Source organism: Castanea sativa, chromosome 12, assembly GCF_040712315.1.
Source record: "Castanea sativa cultivar Marrone di Chiusa Pesio chromosome 12, ASM4071231v1".
In the NCBI taxonomy this organism is placed as follows: domain Eukaryota; kingdom Viridiplantae; phylum Streptophyta; class Magnoliopsida; order Fagales; family Fagaceae; genus Castanea; species Castanea sativa.
The window spans coordinates 24,114,908-24,122,313 of record NC_134024.1 but is presented as its reverse complement, the minus strand read 5'-3'; the positions used below and the strand labels follow the sequence as shown (position 1 = coordinate 24,122,313).

The following is a 7,406-nucleotide window of genomic DNA, read 5'->3' as shown; positions in this document are numbered from 1 at the left end:
TAAGTTGTAATCGACATTTCATCAAAAGGATAAAAAGTCAAACAAAAATAAAAATTGTTATACGTACATTAACAACACACAATTGATACATTATAGTACAACACAAGCTTCTAATTTCTTTCTTTATTTTTTCTGAATAAACATTTGTATTTCTAACAGATAGATATATAGCAGAAGGAACTCTCTTCGTTTACTTCCGGTGAACAAAAGCATGACAAAGAACAGAGCAGATGGGGATATTTCCCATAAGGATACACAGCGAAGTCTAAATTATGGGCCACAAAATTGGTTTCCCCTAATACATGAGCACCATCCCATTCCTCAAAAGAAGATACTTAATACTACTAACTCAACTATGATTATTTCTATAGACTGGTGTGGATGGGACTTTTATGTGGAGATAAAAATTAAATTATTAAAAGCATCACCACCACAAATTAAGGCTTTGAAGCTTTGTTCTTTTGCCTTGGATAATGCTAACAGCACTTTCTTAAACCACTTCTTTTATTTTTGACCATGACAGACTCAAACCACTTCTGTGGAAGATAGCATGACAGGTATTACCAACCAAAACAAATCTATGTCAAAAATCTGAAATTGATGATTTCAGAAGTCTGCTATGTAGATCAGAAGAAGAAAATTCAATAATAGATTGCAGTCCACACCACTCTTGGATCAATTTGCAGTCCAGAAGATGAAGCTTAAACACAAGATCTGCACATAAATCACCACTGATTTGAAAATAAGATTTATTTGAAGATAAAGTAGCCAGATTAACCATAAAATCATCCCAAAAAGAAGAATTCGACCATAGTGTTTGATTTTAGTCATGCATGTGCCATAAACCATATTGGGGCAACCAAACATACTCAACACCAAGGCTTCATCATATATGAGCAGTGATCATGTCACGTGCTATTAAGTTTTCCACATTTTCTGCAATGTCATTAGTTGACCCAACTGAAAAACTCCAAGTCGAATAAAGCCTGGCAAACATATAAAATCCAACTGTTATAAATAGTATTATTTAAAAATTTTAAGATATCGTCTCATGGTCTTGAGAGGCCTAAAACCTAGATGTTTCACCTTCTCCAATTTACCACACTCGCTCCATTCAACCCAAATGTCAACAACTCTGAAACCTCCATTGTACTACAAGGAGGAATTCAAATGAATGAAGGTGAGAAAGCCTGATCTAATGGGATGAAAGTGATGCATTAAGTATTTATTTAGGTCAAGGAATTTTACTCGAAGTTTGGTTGCTAAGAAATGTGAGAACATGGCACAAATTAAAATGTTAGAGTATTAATCTTATGGGAGTTTTGGGTTTGGAAAGTGTTAGGTTAAGAACTCATCAAGACAAACTAATATGTTTGAACTAGAATTGTGAAGTGGGTGCTTTTGTTTCTACAACTGATTGATTAAAAAGTACAATTTGAGATGTAAGATAGAACCTCTATAGAGATGGTTTAATTGGAACCCTGTAGTAACTTGCAGATTAAAAAGATAAGGAAAGAGAATATTTTAAATTTCTCTTTGTTCATCTAAAGAGTTGATCTGTAAATGAAGAGAGAAGGAAAAATAATAGCTTGAAATTGTCTTGTCAGGACATTTCTTTTTCTTTTTTGGAAAAGTGATCAATTTTTTTTTTTGTGGGGATAGTAAAAAAATGATAACATTCCAAAAATAAAAAAGAAATGAACAAATTATCTATTGAAAATAGATTATGAGCTTGGTACCAAGAGGAAAATATTACATTATAAACTTTGAAATCAACTTCCACAAATGATGAGACAGTGGTAACAATAACAAACAACCCTAAAAGTCTAAAACACGAAATTTTTCCATTTTGTTAGTTGACTTGAAGATGTACAACATCATAGAAAGGCCTCAGATATGTCAGAGATATCATTATCTTATAACAGATAATCATCCAATGTAGGCAAAATAGTTTTAGATCATCACTGGCCTCAACTTACAATATAGAAGTAAACAACATATCATTTTCCAAAGTTATGGTCCTTCAAGTGATTATTTCAGGACAGCGTAAGAACAAAACAAGTAATTGTGGGGGGGCATTCTCAAATTCTTTAAATCATAGCATCACTACCAGAAACTTCTATACCACCCTCTAGATAATATGCACCAACAAAGCATAATGATGATATTAACATAGAACAATTAACTTATCAAGAAATCAGTTGCAAGATGCAATTTTTTTAACATAACTTGTAAAATATTAACCATCAATGAGATTATCTATAATGATTTATCAAAACCATTCAAACATTGTCACCTTCCCTACTATACAACTTAATATTTATAAGCCAATCTAATTGAAAACACAATTTCTGAAATTTCATAAACACAGCACACACTAATAAAAATTTATTATAAAATAGATCTAACCCAAGTGCTCCATATGTTTTCCAAAACATTCAATGAAGATTAGTTTATCTCACTTATTTTCCTGAATAATTGGTTTATCTAAAATTCACAACAATATTACCCACTTCAAGTACAAAAAATAACACCAAGAATTTTAATTCTAAGGAAATATCAAATATACTCACACCCAGTATGGGATTGGAGTTGGACCCATGACATTTGAGTTTGAAAATAAAGATATGAAATGAAAGTGGGGGAGAGAGAGATTACTCAGCGGTGGCGTTCAGAGTTTTAGGTTCGATTCCGCCAGCAAGTTTCCTCAACTTTTTAATTTCAGAAGAGGGAGCTTTTTCATCCTCATTGCAAAGTCTATTTCCCCCAAATTCTTATTGATTTGAGCCAAACAGAGAATAATTTGTAACGATAAAGACATAAAATTAAAAAGACACGCGACCACGCCAACAATAAAAAAGTAAAGAGTGAGATCGCTCAGTTCAGCGGGTATTCGACACGCAAAACTTTCTCGCAAGAGAAAGCCCTGCATTCCGGTCTGTTGAGCTTGAATTTTACCGAGTCATCACCGCGATCTTATTCTTCATCACCATTATCATTCTAAACCAAACACTCAATCAAAACATCTGAGACAGAAAAGAAACAAAGAGAAACTAACACTTGAAAAAACCTTAAAGCCTTTCGCTGCTGAGATAGGGTTAGACCAAAGGTGTGAATTTATAGGGATTGTCATTTCTAGGGTTTTACGGGGTTTTGCTCGCACAATGGCAAGAGGGTCAAGATTGAACCCGGATCCGTTAACCCGTCCGAACCCGGATAAAAAATACGTATATGGGTCTGGTTTTTTCCCTTTACCTTTCAGGGTATCTTGATCTCTACGGTCTACACTTCTACTTCTCTCTAAATTTTCTTTAATAAAATAGTTATAGTTATAAAATTTTAGCTATTTTATTGACCAATTTTTATTGTATATTAGAGTTATATTAAATAGTGTAGTGTAGTTGAAAACATTGACGACATTACTGACTAATTTGAAGTTCAATTCTCAAGTATAAATACTCTACTGGCCTCTGCGCACATGCGTGAGCTCTTTTATTTTTTTTAAGTTAATAATTTGTATCTATTATAATTTGAGATTACTACATATTTCATTCATACAATATATATATATATAGGAGTGTGATGAGTATTATGCGTTTGTGGTGTGATAAGTATTATTCGTTTCATCATACCCCTAAATTTTTTTGTGATTGAAAAATATAGTAATCCCAAATTATATTGGATTCAAATTATTAACTTTTACTAGAAAAAAATAGAAGAGTCTCTGAGCATGCGCTTAATAACAATTATCAATTTTTGTTTAATCCTATAATTTAGTTTTTAAATCCTAAAAGTTAGTCAGTTACTACACATCTATAACAAAAGTTAAAAAATAGCTTAAATTTAAAATTTAGCAACTACCTTCATGACATTTTTGATGAAGTAAATTAATAATTATAAAAAAAATGTAAATTGACATAGGATTATACAAATGATATATATGTGCCTTTTGTTACAAATGAAATTTTTTTATAACAATTTCTTAGATAACAACCACTTCATGTGAGGTTTGAATCATAACAACAATTTCATTCATTATTATTCAAATTTGCTACATTTTTCAATCACAAAAAACCTAGGGTGTGATAAAATTTATGCATCTATGAGTGAAATAATTTTTTGGTATAAATATCATCAAACCCCTAAATATTTTTGTAATTGAAAAATAGAGTAACTTCCAATAATGATGAATGAAAACTTTACAAACGATAAATATAATTTTGTTACCAAAGAAATTTTTTTTATAACAATTTCTTAGATAACAACCGCTTCATGTGAGGTTTGAATCATAACAACAATTTCATTCATTATTATTCAAAGTTGCTACATTTTTCAATCACAAAAAACCTAGGGTGTGATAAAATTTATGCATCTATGAGTGAAATAATTTTTTGGTATAAATATCATCAAACCCCTAAATATTTTTGTAATTGAAAAATATAGTAACTTCCAATAATGATGAATGAAAACTTTACAAACGATAAATATAATTTTGTTACCAAAGGAAATTTTTTTTATAACAATTTCTTAGATAACAACCGCTTCATGTGAGGTTTGAATCATAACAACAATTTCATTCATTATTATTCAAAGTTGCTACATTTTTCAATTACAAAAAAACCTAGGGTGTGATGAAATTTATGTATCTATGAGTGAAATAATTTTTTGGTATAAATATCATCAAACCCCTTAATATTTTTGTAATTGAAAAATATAATAACTTTCAATAATTATGAATGAAAACGGTTAACTTCTACAAAACAAAAATAGAATAGCCTCTAAGAGTGGCTCACAGGCTAGTATGATAAAGTGAAAAGTTTTCATTAGAATTGTAGCCTTTAAGGTTCAAAGGATAAGTCTGTCAAAAAAAGAAAAAAAAAAGAAAAAGGTTTTACAGGATAAGAGTTTGGTGCGTTAGTAAATGTAAGATCAACAAGAGAAACATAATTTAACAATTTTTTTTTTGAAAAATAAATAAATAAATAAAAATTCTGACCTTTGATATGGAGGGCTACCATGATCTTGTCTATAAATGAGATTCCCCTACACACGGAGGCACAAACACTGAAAGAGAAAATTTTGATAGGATTTGAACATGGATTTGAGGCAAGTGTTTTTTTTTTCTTTCAAAAAATGGTTTATTTTACATTTCTAACCCTCTTATTTGGTATAAATGTCATCAAACCCCTTAATATTTTTGTAATTGAAAAATATAATAACTTTCAATAATTATGAATGAAAACGGTTAACTTCTACAAAACAAAAATAGAATAACCTCTAAGAGTGGCTCACAGGCTAGTATGATAAAGTGAAAAGTTTTCATTAGAATTGTAGCCTTTAAGGTTCAAAGGATAAGTCTGTCCAAAAAAAAAAAAAGGTTTTAGAGGATAAGAGTTTGGTGTATTAGTAAATGTAAGATCAACAAGAGAAAGATAATTTAACAATTTTTTTTTGAAAAATAAATAAATAAATAAAAATTCTGACCTTTGATATGAAGGGCCACCATGATCTTGTCTATAAATGAGATTCACCTACACACGAAGGCACAAACATTGAAAGAGAAAATGTTATTGTTAAAGTGCCATCCACTATATGTGGTTATTGGGCAGTCATCATATTTGATTTCAAACAGTGGCAAGACCTTCACCCCTTGGGTTAAAAATTAAAATGGCAACATTGATTTTTATAACTGCTTAATTTTTTTTTTTTTTTTTTTTTTTTTTTTTTTTTTTTGAAGTTGTTATCCGAATGAACATGGTCTTTTTTTCTTTTGCTTTTTTGATAGGATTTGAACATGGATTTGAGGCAAGTTTTTTTTTTTTTTTTCAAAAAATGGTTTATTTTACATTTCTAACCCTCTTATTTGAACTTTCTATATAGTTGCTTTGAAGAAGTGAGTTAGTGGAAGAGTGTTCTTATTTTGTAGGCAATATTTTAGTGCAAGTTAGATATATATTTTTACAAGACTATCCTTTAGTTTTGTCTCTACTTAAATCTAGGGGTGTAGGGGTATTTTGGAAAAAAAAAATCTGGTCCAAACAAGGGAAGCCCCTTAAATAGTAGTATAGATAATTGAATCTACAATTAACATTGAGTAAATTGAGATGCAATTCATATTAATTATTTACTAATTTTTCTTTACCTAACTTGTTATGTTTTGTTCTTAAAACTTTATGTATTTAGTTATCTTTGTATGCAACACAACTTAATTTATATTTTACACACTATAGGTGCACTTGAGAAAGTTGATAACATGGGACACCCTTTCCAAATAACAATAATATTTTAACAATTTCGTTAGTTGCCTGGTTTTGAAAGAATGTGTGAAACTAGCATCTCAAGTTTCTAAACCTCGAGATTTAATTAGAACTCGAGTTTATAAAGCTCGAGTTCAATGTTTTTGTGCTACCCTTAGCTGGACAAAATTGCCACGTAGAGCCACGTAGATATCAAGTTTATAGGACTCGAAATCTGCAAAATAAAAACAAATCCACAGCACTTTCAAACGGCTCATTACAAAATTCTCAAAGTTCAAACACTCACTCACTCGAACACCCTTTCGCTCCGCCCTCTCAAACTCACTCACTCACTCATTCATTCATAAAGCAAATTCATAGCCCACTGTCATGAAGGTAGTCTCTCAAGCAATCATAGCTCATTGTCAACGTCGTTCGTAGCCCACCGTGCCAAAGGTACTCTCTCTTTCTTCTCAATACTTTGTTGTTTTTGCTTCTCAGATTCCTCTATCTCTCTCTCTCTTTCTCCAATTTTAGATTTTGGAATTTCATGATGTGACCTAGGGTTTTTCGGATCTTTTTGGATTTTTTTTGTTGGTGTTCTGAGAATATGGTTATGTTTTGGCAATGACATTAGTTTTTATGTGATCGTTAGAATTGAAAAAAAGAAATTTAAATGTGGTATTTCAAGGAAACCCAAGTACCCATTTTTGGATTTGATTCAAAGATGGCATTTTGGAACTTTGATTCACTTTTGAGGCAAATACTTTGCTGAAATATTGTTTACTAAGCTTATTGGGTGTGGATTACTTTGCTGAAACACTTTACTGGAATTGATCTTACTAAAAGAAAATTTTCATTAATTTGATTGATAGCTTCATGAGTTTGCTCTGGCAGCAACGTGTATATGACTGGGCTCAATGGACAGGAGTTCCTCTGCCTCCTAGTGACCAAAAAAATTGTTACTTCTTGCACAGGATATGAAACACCCAATTTAATAATTATACATGAATTCTTTTAACTATTTGTTTTCAACCTGGTTCTTTGAAAATCTGTATTATCTTATCTTCACAAGAAAAATTAAATGATAGGGAATAATCAAGCAAAGAGAAAGCTTGAAATGGAGAAAGAGAGAGAAATCAAACATAAAAATAGCAAAAACCAAATGGA

At 30.7% G+C, this 7,406-nt stretch overlaps 1 long non-coding RNA gene and 3 other non-coding genes across 4 annotated transcripts; all 4 read right to left on the bottom strand.

Moving 5' to 3' along the window:
• On the bottom strand, nucleotides 1–3,202 carry LOC142618451 (uncharacterized). Its single transcript, XR_012841290.1, has 2 exons — nucleotides 2,659–3,202; nucleotides 1–986 (listed from the first exon to the last, which is right to left on the bottom strand). It is a non-coding gene; the product is annotated as an uncharacterized LOC142618451 (long non-coding RNA).
• On the bottom strand, nucleotides 1,884–1,973 carry LOC142621400 (small nucleolar RNA SNORD34). Its single transcript, XR_012841780.1, has one exon. It is a non-coding gene; the product is annotated as a small nucleolar RNA SNORD34 (small nucleolar RNA).
• Nucleotides 2,655–2,759, bottom strand: LOC142621389 (small nucleolar RNA R30/Z108). Its single transcript, XR_012841770.1, has one exon. It is a non-coding gene; the product is annotated as a small nucleolar RNA R30/Z108 (small nucleolar RNA).
• On the bottom strand, nucleotides 2,872–2,976 carry LOC142621414 (small nucleolar RNA Z107/R87). The gene has a single exon (XR_012841793.1). It is a non-coding gene; the product is annotated as a small nucleolar RNA Z107/R87 (small nucleolar RNA).
• Nucleotides 3,203–7,406: the final 4,204 nt, after the last annotated feature.